The sequence below is a fragment of the Tursiops truncatus genome, chromosome 21 (assembly GCF_011762595.2).
Source record: "Tursiops truncatus isolate mTurTru1 chromosome 21, mTurTru1.mat.Y, whole genome shotgun sequence".
Lineage (NCBI taxonomy): Eukaryota > Metazoa > Chordata > Mammalia > Artiodactyla > Delphinidae > Tursiops > Tursiops truncatus.
Window position 1 is genome coordinate 23025884 of NC_047054.1, and position 11642 is coordinate 23037525.

The 11642-nt window shown below is 47.6% G+C and overlaps 1 long non-coding RNA gene across 1 annotated transcript; it reads left to right on the forward strand.

The window, feature by feature from the left end:
• Positions 1–332: 332 nt before the first annotated feature.
• Positions 333–10610, forward strand: LOC109547637 (uncharacterized). The gene is made up of 5 exons (XR_012329006.1): positions 333–2000; positions 5364–5562; positions 6903–7124; positions 8473–8544; positions 9842–10610. It is a non-coding gene; the product is annotated as an uncharacterized lncRNA (long non-coding RNA).
• Positions 10611–11642: the final 1032 nt, after the last annotated feature.

Below are 11642 nucleotides of genomic sequence, written 5' to 3' on the forward strand. Positions count from 1 at the left end.
ATGTATATCCCTTGAGGAAGAACTAGGACTCTGCTTTATCGTTTCACTGTTGTTTGACTGCCTTTTCTCTGTTCCTATATTCCTTTGTTCCCTTAGCATCATTAATTACTGAGACATGTTCAAGGGCGAGCATTGTGGCCAGACTTAGATTCCAAAATGGCTTCTTCTCATGTCAGGAAAGTCCCCTAACCTATCTGCTTACAAGCTCATAGGTCCTCTACCTTGGCTGTTCGTCAGCCCCCCAGGCCAGACCTCATAGTCTCTGAAAAATTTAAAAGCTTTCCAGGTGACACACAGCCCCCAAGTTTGAAGACTGTTACATTTGATGGAATTTTCAGACAAATGTGTGGCATAAATTGCAAAACAAGGGTAGGGTTGTTTTTTCTGTTTTGTTTTCCCGTATTTCAGTTTCATTATAAATATGTCTCATTCAGCACATAAAATTTTGGGGGGAAAAAACCATATACAACCCCAAAATAAGGAGAAAACCACTGGTACCATTTAATCGTATTTTCTACTCATGTTTCCTATCCATATATTTTATATAACTAAGGCCCCAGTGTAAATACGCAAAGACTGTTTGGTTTTATTTTGTACTACTTGACACTGTAAGGAAGCATTTTCCAGGCAAGGCAGGCAGTATGGTTATCAGAAAATTAGAAGTAAAAATCCTCCCATCACTTTAAGGTCCATCCCTCCCACCCACCTTAGCCTCACTAGGTCAAAACAAGAACTCGCCACAGTTAAAACACAGAAACAGGTAGTCAAGACTTGACTGGTTTTACCTCAGAGCCTACCGGATAAGGGCTCTTTTAATAACAAAGCTTCCATTTGGGGATACTGAATTGCCTTCCCCTTCAGAGTCTATGGGCCACTTGCTTTGATGTGCAGTTCCCTTTAAACCTTGCTTGTTAGGCACCTGGAAATTCCTGAGACGATCTTTAAGTCAACAATACAGATTTCTGAGCCTTGACCAGACCTGATGTCCCCTCCCTGCCTCCCCGAAGCCTCTTCCGAAGGCAGTCTGCCTGGGGTGATAATGGGATCCCAGCCCCAGAGGGAGCGCCCATCCCGACTTAACACCACCCAAGTGCCAGAAGGGAGCTGCCAGCTGGAGGTGGCTTTTCCTGCCCTTGAGTGAAGGTGTTCGTTGACCCCCTCAGACTTCTGACAGCTCCCTCAAAAACTGCTTGCCAAGGCCAGGAGTCCTTGTCAATGGGCACCTGTCCTCTCTGGAAATCTGTAAATTCTCTTTGAATAGTTTATATTTCAATTAGGTTACTGTGCATAATTACGGAGGGTGACTCACGGAGAAATGAAACAGCTTAGAGAAATGATCACATCTATACTATATTTATATGCACACACGTAGACTGTCCATAAAGTACAAGTGTAAAGATTATGTGTACGTGAAAAAATACTATAAAGGAGAGCGAGCCAGACTTCATTCTAGATGACAATCACCCTACCTGTCCCTTATGATCCATGGGCAGGTGTGGAAATGACACACCCTCCCTCTGAAGCCCCACCAGACAGTACAGATCTTTTTCAACTTACAATGGGGTTACCTCCTGATACACCTATCATAAGTTGAAAATACCGTAAGTTGGAAATGCATTTAATACACCTAACCTACAGAACGTCATAGCTTTGCCTAGCCTGCATTAAACATGCTCAGAACACTTACATTAGCTTACTGTTGGGCAAAATCATCTAACACAAAGCCTACTTTATAATAAAGTGTTGAATATCTCATGTCATTTATTGAATACTGTACTGAAAGTGGAAAACAGGATGGTTGTCTGGGTCCAGAATGACTGTCAGTGTATTGACTGTTTACCCTCATGATCGCAGGGCTGACCCGAAGCTGAGACTCGCTGCCACTGCCCAGTGTCACCGGAGAGCATGCCGCCAGCCCAGGAAAAGATTAAACTTCAAAATCGAAGTACGGTTTCTGCTCACTGCCTACCACTTTCACGCCATCCTAAAGTCAAAAAATTGTAAGTCAAACTAAGCTGGGGACCATATTCTGTACTTGGTAGCAGAGGAAAGGCCTTTGCCCCTGCAGAGCCCAAGTCAAGGCTTTCCAACTTTGTGTAAAATACCGCTGTCTTACAAAGTAAACGTGAGCAGAGTAGTTTAACAAGAATGGCTGTTGTCTTTCAGGTAAACCATAGATTCTTTAGAAGTTGAGACAAACTAAAGCCTTCACGATCAATCACTCTCTAAAAAAATCATTCCAAAAATGTACTTCATTCATCAGAATGCTGCCTTTTTCCAAAAGAAATTTGAAGTGGGTTAAGGTAAAGAATGTGTACACATTAAGATTAACAAAGTAGGGGGGCTTCCCTGGTGGCGCAGTGGTTGAGAATCTGCCTGCTAATGCAGGGGACACGGGTTCGAGCCCTGGTCTGGGAGGATCCCACAGGCCGTGGAGCAACTAGGCCCGTAAGCCACAACTACTGAGCCTGCGCGTCTGGAGCCTGTGCTCCGCAACGAGAGAGGCCGCGATAAGTGAGAGGCCCGCGCGCCACGAGGAAGAGTGGCCCCCGCTTGCCACAACTAGAGAAAGCCCTTGCACAGAAACAAAGACCCAACACAGCAAAAATAAATTAATTAATTAATACCCTGTCTTGAAAAACCTCACAGAGACCCACAGAGTTACCCTATTTAAAAAAAAAAAAAAAAGATTAACAAAGTAGGGATTTCCCTGGTGGCACATTGGTTAAGAATCCGCCTGCCAATACAGGGGACACGGGTTCGAGCCCTGGTCCAGGAAGATCCCACATGCCGCGGAGCAACTAAGCCCGTGAGCCACAACTACTGAGCCTGTGCTCTAGAGCCCACAAGCCACAACTACTGAGCCTGTGTACCACAACTACTGAAGCCCGCGTGCCTAGAGCCCGTGCTCCGCAACAGGAGAAGCCACCGCAATAAGACACCCACGTGCCACAACGAAGAGTAGCCCCCACTCGCCACAACTAGAGAAAGCCCGTGTGCAGCAATGAAGACCCAACGTAGCCAAAAAAAAAATAAAAAGATTAACAAAGTAGACATGAACAGAGCAAGTGGGAAAATGAGGCGAGGCAGACATCCTAACCCCGAGAACTAGCTAACCACTGTGACTGCCGGTGAGACTTGGCTTCAAGAGCAAGTATACAAGGCAGTTAGCAGGAAACCTGGAACATGATAAGGGCTAATAAGTCATAGCCAGTATTATTATAATTCATAACCAGTATTACATTTCTCAAATACCCATTTTATTTCATCTCATGAAGTTGCAGCTACATTCATTTTTAAGGCTTTAAAATAATTTTGGAACAAGATGCCATTGGATTGGAATCTTCTGGTACAGTGCAGCACCAAGCTTGCTCTTCTAACTCAGGATCATCTGAGCCTTGCATTTCAGCAATTAAAAAAGAATGATTGGGAACTCCCTGGCAGTCCAGTGGTTGGAACTCCATGCTTCCCTGCAGGGAGCACGAGTTTGATCCTTGGCCGGGGAACTAAGATTCCACCAGCCAAGCAGCACGGCCAAAAAAAAAAGATTAAACTAGCAATGTCCTTTTCCCATACGTTTAGCTCTTCCATCTCTGACTGGAACATTTGGAGGCAACAAGGTCCCCAGTATTTTGGTCTGCAAAACATCTCTGTGATTCTTGGTAGCCATGACAAATAAGAAAAAAGAGTAACTTCCATTGTTCCCATCACATATAATGGAAGGTTTCAACTATAATAAGACTCTCAAGAAATATTTCTAGTGCAGGTCAGAGAGACACAGAATCGAACCAAACAGGATTTTTCTGTTATCTGTCATCTGGATCTGAGATGCTGCCCTCAAGAACCAACTTGTATAGCCAACGGCCCTAGTGCAGTCCCTGCGAGTCTCCCAGAAGTGCCTCATGTCGGGGTCTGGAGTGAGTGTCGCACTTTATACAGCAGACGGTGGCTGGCACCAGTGGCACCATTGCAGACATTAGGAAAACTAGTTGATTCCACCTGGGCACAAAGGCCAAGTCTCTCTTCATATGCCTCCTATAGCTCTTCCTTTTTGCCTTCTGCCAAATCCTTAGGTGAGTCCATCCTGTTTCACCTGAGATGATACCAGAAGGAGGTTTATAAAAGCATTACCTCTCCCCAGGTACCTAGCACAGTGCATGGTGCACACTCAGTAAGTAAATGAATGAGAACCAAACAACATCCAAACAAAAATGACCCTAATAGTTTCCAGTTCAGTCCAGAAAAACAAAACAACCCCACGGCATTTAAAGAAGAGAATGAGTTGTCAAATAAAATTGTCAAAATGAGACCCCCTAGATTTCACCACATAGGCAGCCTCCTGCCTCAGTCAGACCTACCTGATGCCCCTTCATCTCTATGATCATCCACCTCTCCTCATCTGATCAGAAACTGTCATCAGCTATTACTATTTAGCAATTCTGTCTTAATGAGATTAAGAAGATTGGGGGTGAGAGGAGGGACAGCAGATGGAATATATTCTATTTTCTGAATTGATAAGAAGAGAAAGGCAATGTAGACATGGTCAATTTCCATCATTAATCAAATTGAAAATACTAATTTCCTGAAAAGAAAATTTGTGGGTTCGATGTCTCTTTACTTTTTCTCAAAAGATCTGCATTTGGTCCCAACCCACCAAGTTGAATGTAATTTTCTTGGATTTATCTCAGGCGAAAAACTACCCTATCTCGCTTCGTTCACAGTTAAGAACCTCTAAAAGCTACCTCCTGTCTATTGGAATTTTTATTTAACCAAAGGAATAAGCATTAATACTAATATATGTGTTGTTTACACTGTGATTATGCAAAGCGGAGAAAGTAAAAGAACAATTTGATTTGTAGAGTCTTTACATCATTGTTAAATTCTCCAACCCTGTCCCATCACATCCCCACACTAAAAATCTTCAGAGGTGATTATCAAACTTCATACATGTATTTTAAAAAGTTTGTTTGCATTTATAGAACATGATTCCACCTGTGATGTGAGCCTAGATACACAAACCCTATTTCACTATTAGGATTTTTGTTTGTTTCTTTAAGTAAAATTTCCAGCTGACACATGGTAGATGTTAGAGGTGCTTAACCATGAGGGCAGCAGCTGGCGGCCAGGATTAGAACGCGCCACGCTGGTCTTCAGAGAGCGAGGGGAGAGCCTTTTTCCCCTGACTGCTGAGCGGCAGGACCTCCATCAATCAGCCCAACAGCCAATCTCTCAGCTTACAATCGACAGATTCTTAAGAAGTTTTTTCTTGCTTTTCTCCTGGAATGTTCCTACCCCAAGATCAAAGCCACGCTCAGAAATATCGTTACATGCTATATCTACACTGATTTTTTTTTTTTTTTCAGTGCAAAGCAAGGAAGAGTGGCGTTGGCCCAGTAGTCCAGAAGCTCTTATCCAAGAGATGAGTGAAGGGAGGTTCTAAGACCCTCCTTGTTTTACCTCTGATCTCAGAGGCTTGAACCCCCAAAGGTCAAGATGGTGGCCTCCCTTAGAGCCGTGAAGGATGGGCCCAGAGCAAACTAAGCTGGGCCTGGATACAGAGAAGTTAGTACACGGGTCAGGGCACGACAGTCCAGGTTGCTAGGGCTGACACCCCGTCCCCCGCCCTCCTCCCCACCCCGCCCGCCCCATTCCCCTTCTCCCGCTCTGCCAGCCTCCCCTCACTGGCTTCACTGGTTTTACTTGCCCTTTAGCCAGCCCAGTCCGTCCCACAGCAGACTCCCAGCCTCTGCCCTCTCCTCGTCCTCTTCATACCCGTTTCCACTGGCACCTCCTCCTCGACTGCTCTGTCCGGGGCCCTCCGTGAGTCATCTCACCCATGCCCCTGGCTTCAGCTGCCTCCAGTCTGCTAATTGTGGCCCGGATTTCCAACCTGGCTATCACCTGATATCCAAGCTCCGGCCGTCTTCTAGAGAGCATCACCCGATGGCCTCCTAGCCCTGCATTCAACGTGAGCTTCCACCTGACCAGCCTCCCAGAGGTGCCTCACGTGGGGGGTCTGGAGTGAGTCCCACTTGATTCCGTCCCAGTTTATACAGTGGCTGCCACCAGTGGCACTATTGCAGACGTTAGGAAAACTAGCAGATTCCATCTGGGCGCGAAGAGCAAGCCTCTCTTCATGGGCCTCCTGTAGGTCCTCCTTGTACCTTCTGCCGAATCCCCAGGCAGCTGCCTCCTTAGAGTCACCTGAGATGATACCAGCTTATGAAGCATTACCTCTTCTCAGGTATCCAAGTGCATGGCTTCAAGGACCTGTTCTCCCAAACTAGCAAACTTTCTGTCATGCGCTATTCCTTCCTACACAGTCACCAGCCAGCCCAGCTCAATCCTAAGTATTTCGAGACACTGTCCCTTTCTCTCCGTCCCACCCACCGCCTGAAGCAGGCTTCATCACCTTCATCCTGTAACGGCTTCCAGATTGCTTTTCATCACTCCCCCGTCTCTAGTCATCTTCCCAAAACACAGAATCCACCACGCCTCCACATGTTCGATGACTTCCAGTCTCCAGCCACACCCCGTGTCTCCCGGCCCCAGCACCCCACCCCCCTGCATGCCGTCAGTCACACTGTCTCCTCAGCTCGGAATGCTCTTGTCTCTGCCTGTCAAACACCCACTCACCATCGAAAAACCCAGTTCATCACAAGCACCCCCAGTCCCTTGGGCAGAGTCAACAGCTCCATGGGCCCGTGGACCTACCTCCTGGAGCTCAGGGCTGTTCCCCTCCTCACTCACTACCTACCCGACTCCCAAGTGCGATGCTTCAACGGGCCAGGTGCTCAAAAATGCCCGCTGCCTTTGATTCCACCAGAAAAAGAAAGCTGGAGTCACAGATGGGTTTCCTAACAGTCTCATTACATTGTCATTCTCTCCTGTCCTCACAACAGATACTGTTTACATGAGAATCTAATCTGCTGGATATTTATTGAAGAGATTTCTAGAAGCAAAGAACAAGCTCTTATGAGGAAACTCTCACCATGGAAGCCTGTTCGGGTGGTAACAGACACCAGCCGCTCCCCGGGAGGGGTCAGTCTTTACCTGGATAACCCGGAGCATGGCAGGGGAGGGCAATGAAAGGAGGAAGAAGGAAAATTTGTTTCCATTAAAAGGTACCGGTGCTGTAAAAACTCCAGGGTTAGAACCCCTATCCCCGTAACAGCATAAGAACTCCTCATATGTGTCTAGGTGTACAATTCTATTAGACCGATAGAGAAGTAATGGACTTAATAAACTGCAAAGAGCAAATGACACTACGTGATGATCAGATAAGGACTCTGGGGGTGGGCAGGCTGGGCTGACTCTGCTCTGCCCCCTCTCTGATCGGTCTCTCCGCCTCCCCGACTGCCGGCTTCCCCACTGTTTAAGGGGAGCCTGGCAGAGGCTGGATCACGGAAGGCCATGGAAGGCTGGGGAAGGGCTGGAGCGGGCAGAGAGGCCAGTGAGGAAGAGACAGAAATGTCATTTGGCTTGTGGGACAGCAGGATAATGTGGCACCTTCTCTCCATCGCTTTCTCCCCTGCTGGAATCTGGTCTCTGGTTGCCTCTCTCCTGGACTGCTTTCCCTGGTGACTAAGCTCAGTGTCCCACCGCCACCTGTGCTCGCCATCACTCTGGTCGCCAGGCTGCCACCAGAGCAGTGTCTCCAAGGGGCTAATGTAACCTTGTCTCTCCCTTGCTTCCCAGGGCCCTCTGCTATTACAGGATTAACCCACGTGCTTCCCAGTCATAATCCCTGCCCCTCTTCACCTCCCAACCCTGTTGATGGGTCTCGGCAAGTCAACTGTTGCCTCTGTGTACTGACTGGCTCTGCCCTTCTCTTTGCTTGGAATCTCCTTTTCAAGATTTAGGTCATGTGTCTTGTCTTCAAGGAAGATGTATATACACTGTTGACCTAAAACAAATAGAGTGCCAGATATTTCTCCAACAAAGATGGGTTTATTTGGGATCAGCAAAGAATTGTGGAGGGGAGCAAGACGCCACCCCAAAATGCCTCTTTGTCAGGCAGATTATTTCAAGCTGAGAACAGTCAAGGGCCCCAAAGCTCAGAACCTTTGACCTTCTCCCTAACTGCCTAAAGGAGTTTGCATAGCGGGCCTGTTCCCGGAACAGAGCTGTCACCAGAGACATCAGCAGAGAGTATGGGCTCGAGTGGTGGGGGAAATGCCTAGAGACCCGAGTCCACGCTGGGTCCCACTGTCTCTGCAGGCCCAGCAAACATTTATTTACTAAACATTTGCTTTTCCATCTCCATGTGCATTGCCTTCCTCCCCTTTGAAGTCCCAAACCACTACCCCTAACATCCTTTTTTGGCTTTAGCTGAAGATGGTACTTAAGGTGAGGGCTTGGGTCATTTTCATGAGTTACTCAGTTTTCCTGGGTCTCTCCCATGTATACATGTTACTGGACTTCTGTTTGATTTTCTCTTGTTAATCTGTCTCATGTGCATTTAATTCTTAGCCAGAAGAACCTAGAGGGGCAGAGGAAAATTTCTTACTCCCCAGCAATTGCAGTTTGGGGTCTGCAGCTATGGTGAGCCAGGGGCAAGGGAAGGAGATTGCTTTTATGGGGCAGGGAGGAGAGAAGTTGGGGAGCTACAGTAAACAAAGAGTCTATGGCTTTTCATTGGCTGAGTGCTAACCAGGAAAGGAGTCTTTCTTCTTCCTGGTGGGCTCTGCTGTCATCACAGACCCTGAGATCTCCCCTTTCTGGTCTTCCAACTCCATTTAAAATAAATTGAGGGGGACTTCCCTGGCGGTTCAGTGGTTAAGACTCCAAGCTTCCACTGCAGGGGGCACGGGTTAGCTCCCTGGTCCGGGAACTATGATCCCACATGGCACACAGTGCCACCAAAAAAAAAGGAAATAAAAGAAATTGAGGTTTCTGTTTATTAATTTTTACAACATCGACACACACAGACACACTCAGACACACATATAGACACACACAGAGACACACACACACAGCCCATACTGCACCATACTGTAAGACTGGGCTAAATCCCTTCCCCGGGCTCTCCTAGCACCCAACCTCTGTTACTGAACTGACCAGCTTTTACTGACAAATCTGTCCTCCTTATCTCGATGATAAACCCTTCCGGGTCAAAGACCATGTCCTTCGCAACTTTAGCACCCTGCTTTCCCCACGCTCTATCTGGTTCAGAGTGGGCCGTCAATAAAGCTTTGCTAACTGAACCCAACGATAATTCAAGGCAGGCTGGAGGGACTGGGAAACGGAATGGCTTCCAGGGTGACCGAATGTAAAATTGATTCCCCTCTCCGAATCCCTGGGCAGACTGCAACCTTTCACAGCAATGGACAGTATCACATACCCTCACCCTTCAAGTCTTATCCTTGCCCCTTAAAGCACACATAAAAATTGGACTCCTTGGGCTTCCCTGGTGGCGCAGTGGTTGAGAGTCCGCCTACCGTTGCAGGGGACACGGGTTCGTGCCCCAGTCCGGGAAGATCCCGCGTGCCGTGGAGCGGCTGGGCCTGTGGGCCGTGGCCGCTGAGCCTGCGCGTCCGGAGCCTGTGCTCCGCGACGGGAGAGGCCGCAGCAGTGAGAGGCCCACGTGCCGGAAAAAAAAAAAAAAAAAAAAAAAAATTGGACTCCTAAAACTCAGCCATTCGCTGTTGAATTCAAGGCCTTTCCCCAATTTGAGATATTCCACAGAAGAAATCGAGCCATTTCTAGGTAGCCGAAAGGAAACAGAAAAGAGACTGACTTAAAGCTTCATTCAGCTCTCACGTCGTTTCCTATTCATCTCCTACATTAAAACCTTTTGAACGCGGAAGCTACATCTGATTACTCTTCCTGTTTCCCACAGCTCCTAGCAGGATGCTTTGGATATGCATGGCAAAGCACTGGAGGAGAAGACAGGATAGGATGGACGTGGGCCCTTTGGATTTGCCAGAGGAAAAAAATAATGTGTAACTTGGAAATGTAATAAAACCTTCAAAAGTACGTACCACAACCTACGTCCATTGCAGGAACTCGGCTGTGTTTCTATCCATTCCACGCAGTTTATGCACCTGAGTCGTCTGCTCACCTGTGTCACATCACGGCCACGAGCACAGGCTTTGGGACCACACAGCTCTGGGCGGAATCCCAATTCTGTCACCCACCAGCTCTCCACCCTGGGGCTCAGGGTCCTCTCCTGTAAAGAGACGATGACACACCTCACAGGGAGGGTCCAGCACTCAGCTCGGTGCCAGGCACATAGGATGTGCTCTATAAACAGTCGCTATTTGATTGTTGTGGTTGTTATTGTTATGTGGGTCCTCAGTATATTTGAAATGAGAGCAGGGATTCTAAATTAGAGCAGGACACTATTCAAATATTGGTAGAGGTTTGGCAGTTTGGAGAGGTATAATGGGAGAGATCACACCTGAATATATGTAGAGACAAACAACAAATTAGTTAAGAAACTTGTTAAAACCTAAGATCGGCACTAAGCAGGGTGCTTCCTTGGCAAAACAGGGCAGGTGGGGAGGAGGGGGGTCCAGCTCGGCCCGCCACGTGGAAAAGGACAGGGAAGGCATGTCCGGCCACTGACAGAGTCTCGGGTCTCAAACCTCATTTAGGTCCCTGGTGGCAGCAAGTTCCCACCTGAAGAGGGGGAAGCAGCCCAGGAAATCCAGGGATCAGGCGGTCCTGAGTCTGTATCTTAGATGCCCTGTCCAGAATTACACCTGGAGCCACACAGATGCCCTGTCCAGTGGTGATGAAGCCCTGGGCTTCTCTGAGGCTCTGGACACCCCATGGGATTGGCCGCCAAGCACAGCTGGGACCACGATGTGAGCCCAGGGGTCAGCTGGGGGTCCAGGGTCCCTAAACCCACAGGTATGGGGGGTGGTGCTTAAACTCTGTAATCCTTTCCTGCCTGAGCGCCAAAGGAACCTGCACTGAGGGGTGAGCATCAGTGAAGCCAGCGGTCCCAGCTCTGAGCAGCTGGTGGAGAAAGAGTCAGGAATATGGGATGCAAGCCACATGTCCTGCCGAACTCAAATAGGTTGAATTATCCATCGTCAATGTTGGTCGACTTTTTTCCACCCAGAAGCGTCTTTGTACCAAGGTACAGTTACCTAGCCCGCTGACAGGCACATACCATTAACTTGCAGATATTTTTATTTATTTATTTTTATTTTTTTAATTAAAAAAATTTTTATTTATTTATTTTGGCTGTACCTCACAGCTTGTGGGATCTTAGTTCCCCAACCAGGGATTGAACCCGGGCCCTCGGCAGTGAGAGCGCAGAGTCCTAACCACTGGACCGCCAGGGCATTCCCTGCAGATATTTTATAATGACATCATCCATCATTTACATGGTGCCTTGCAGACTCCAAAGCACTTCCATAAAAACTGGGCTCACTCATTCCTTAGAATAACCTGTGAGGTAGAAAGGGAGGTGATTTTTATCACCTCAGAGAGATTTTGATGCCTGAGAGAATTTGAGAAGATGTCATACAACACTTGACTTGGGTCTTGGAAGGAGGAATAGAAGTTTGCCCAGCATAACTGAAAGGTTGCTTCTTTCAAAGGTTGCCAGCTCGTCTGCCCAGCCATTTTAATGCTGGGCTGAGAGCAGGGGCGACGTACTGCTTCCAGTAGAATATCCTTGTGGGACC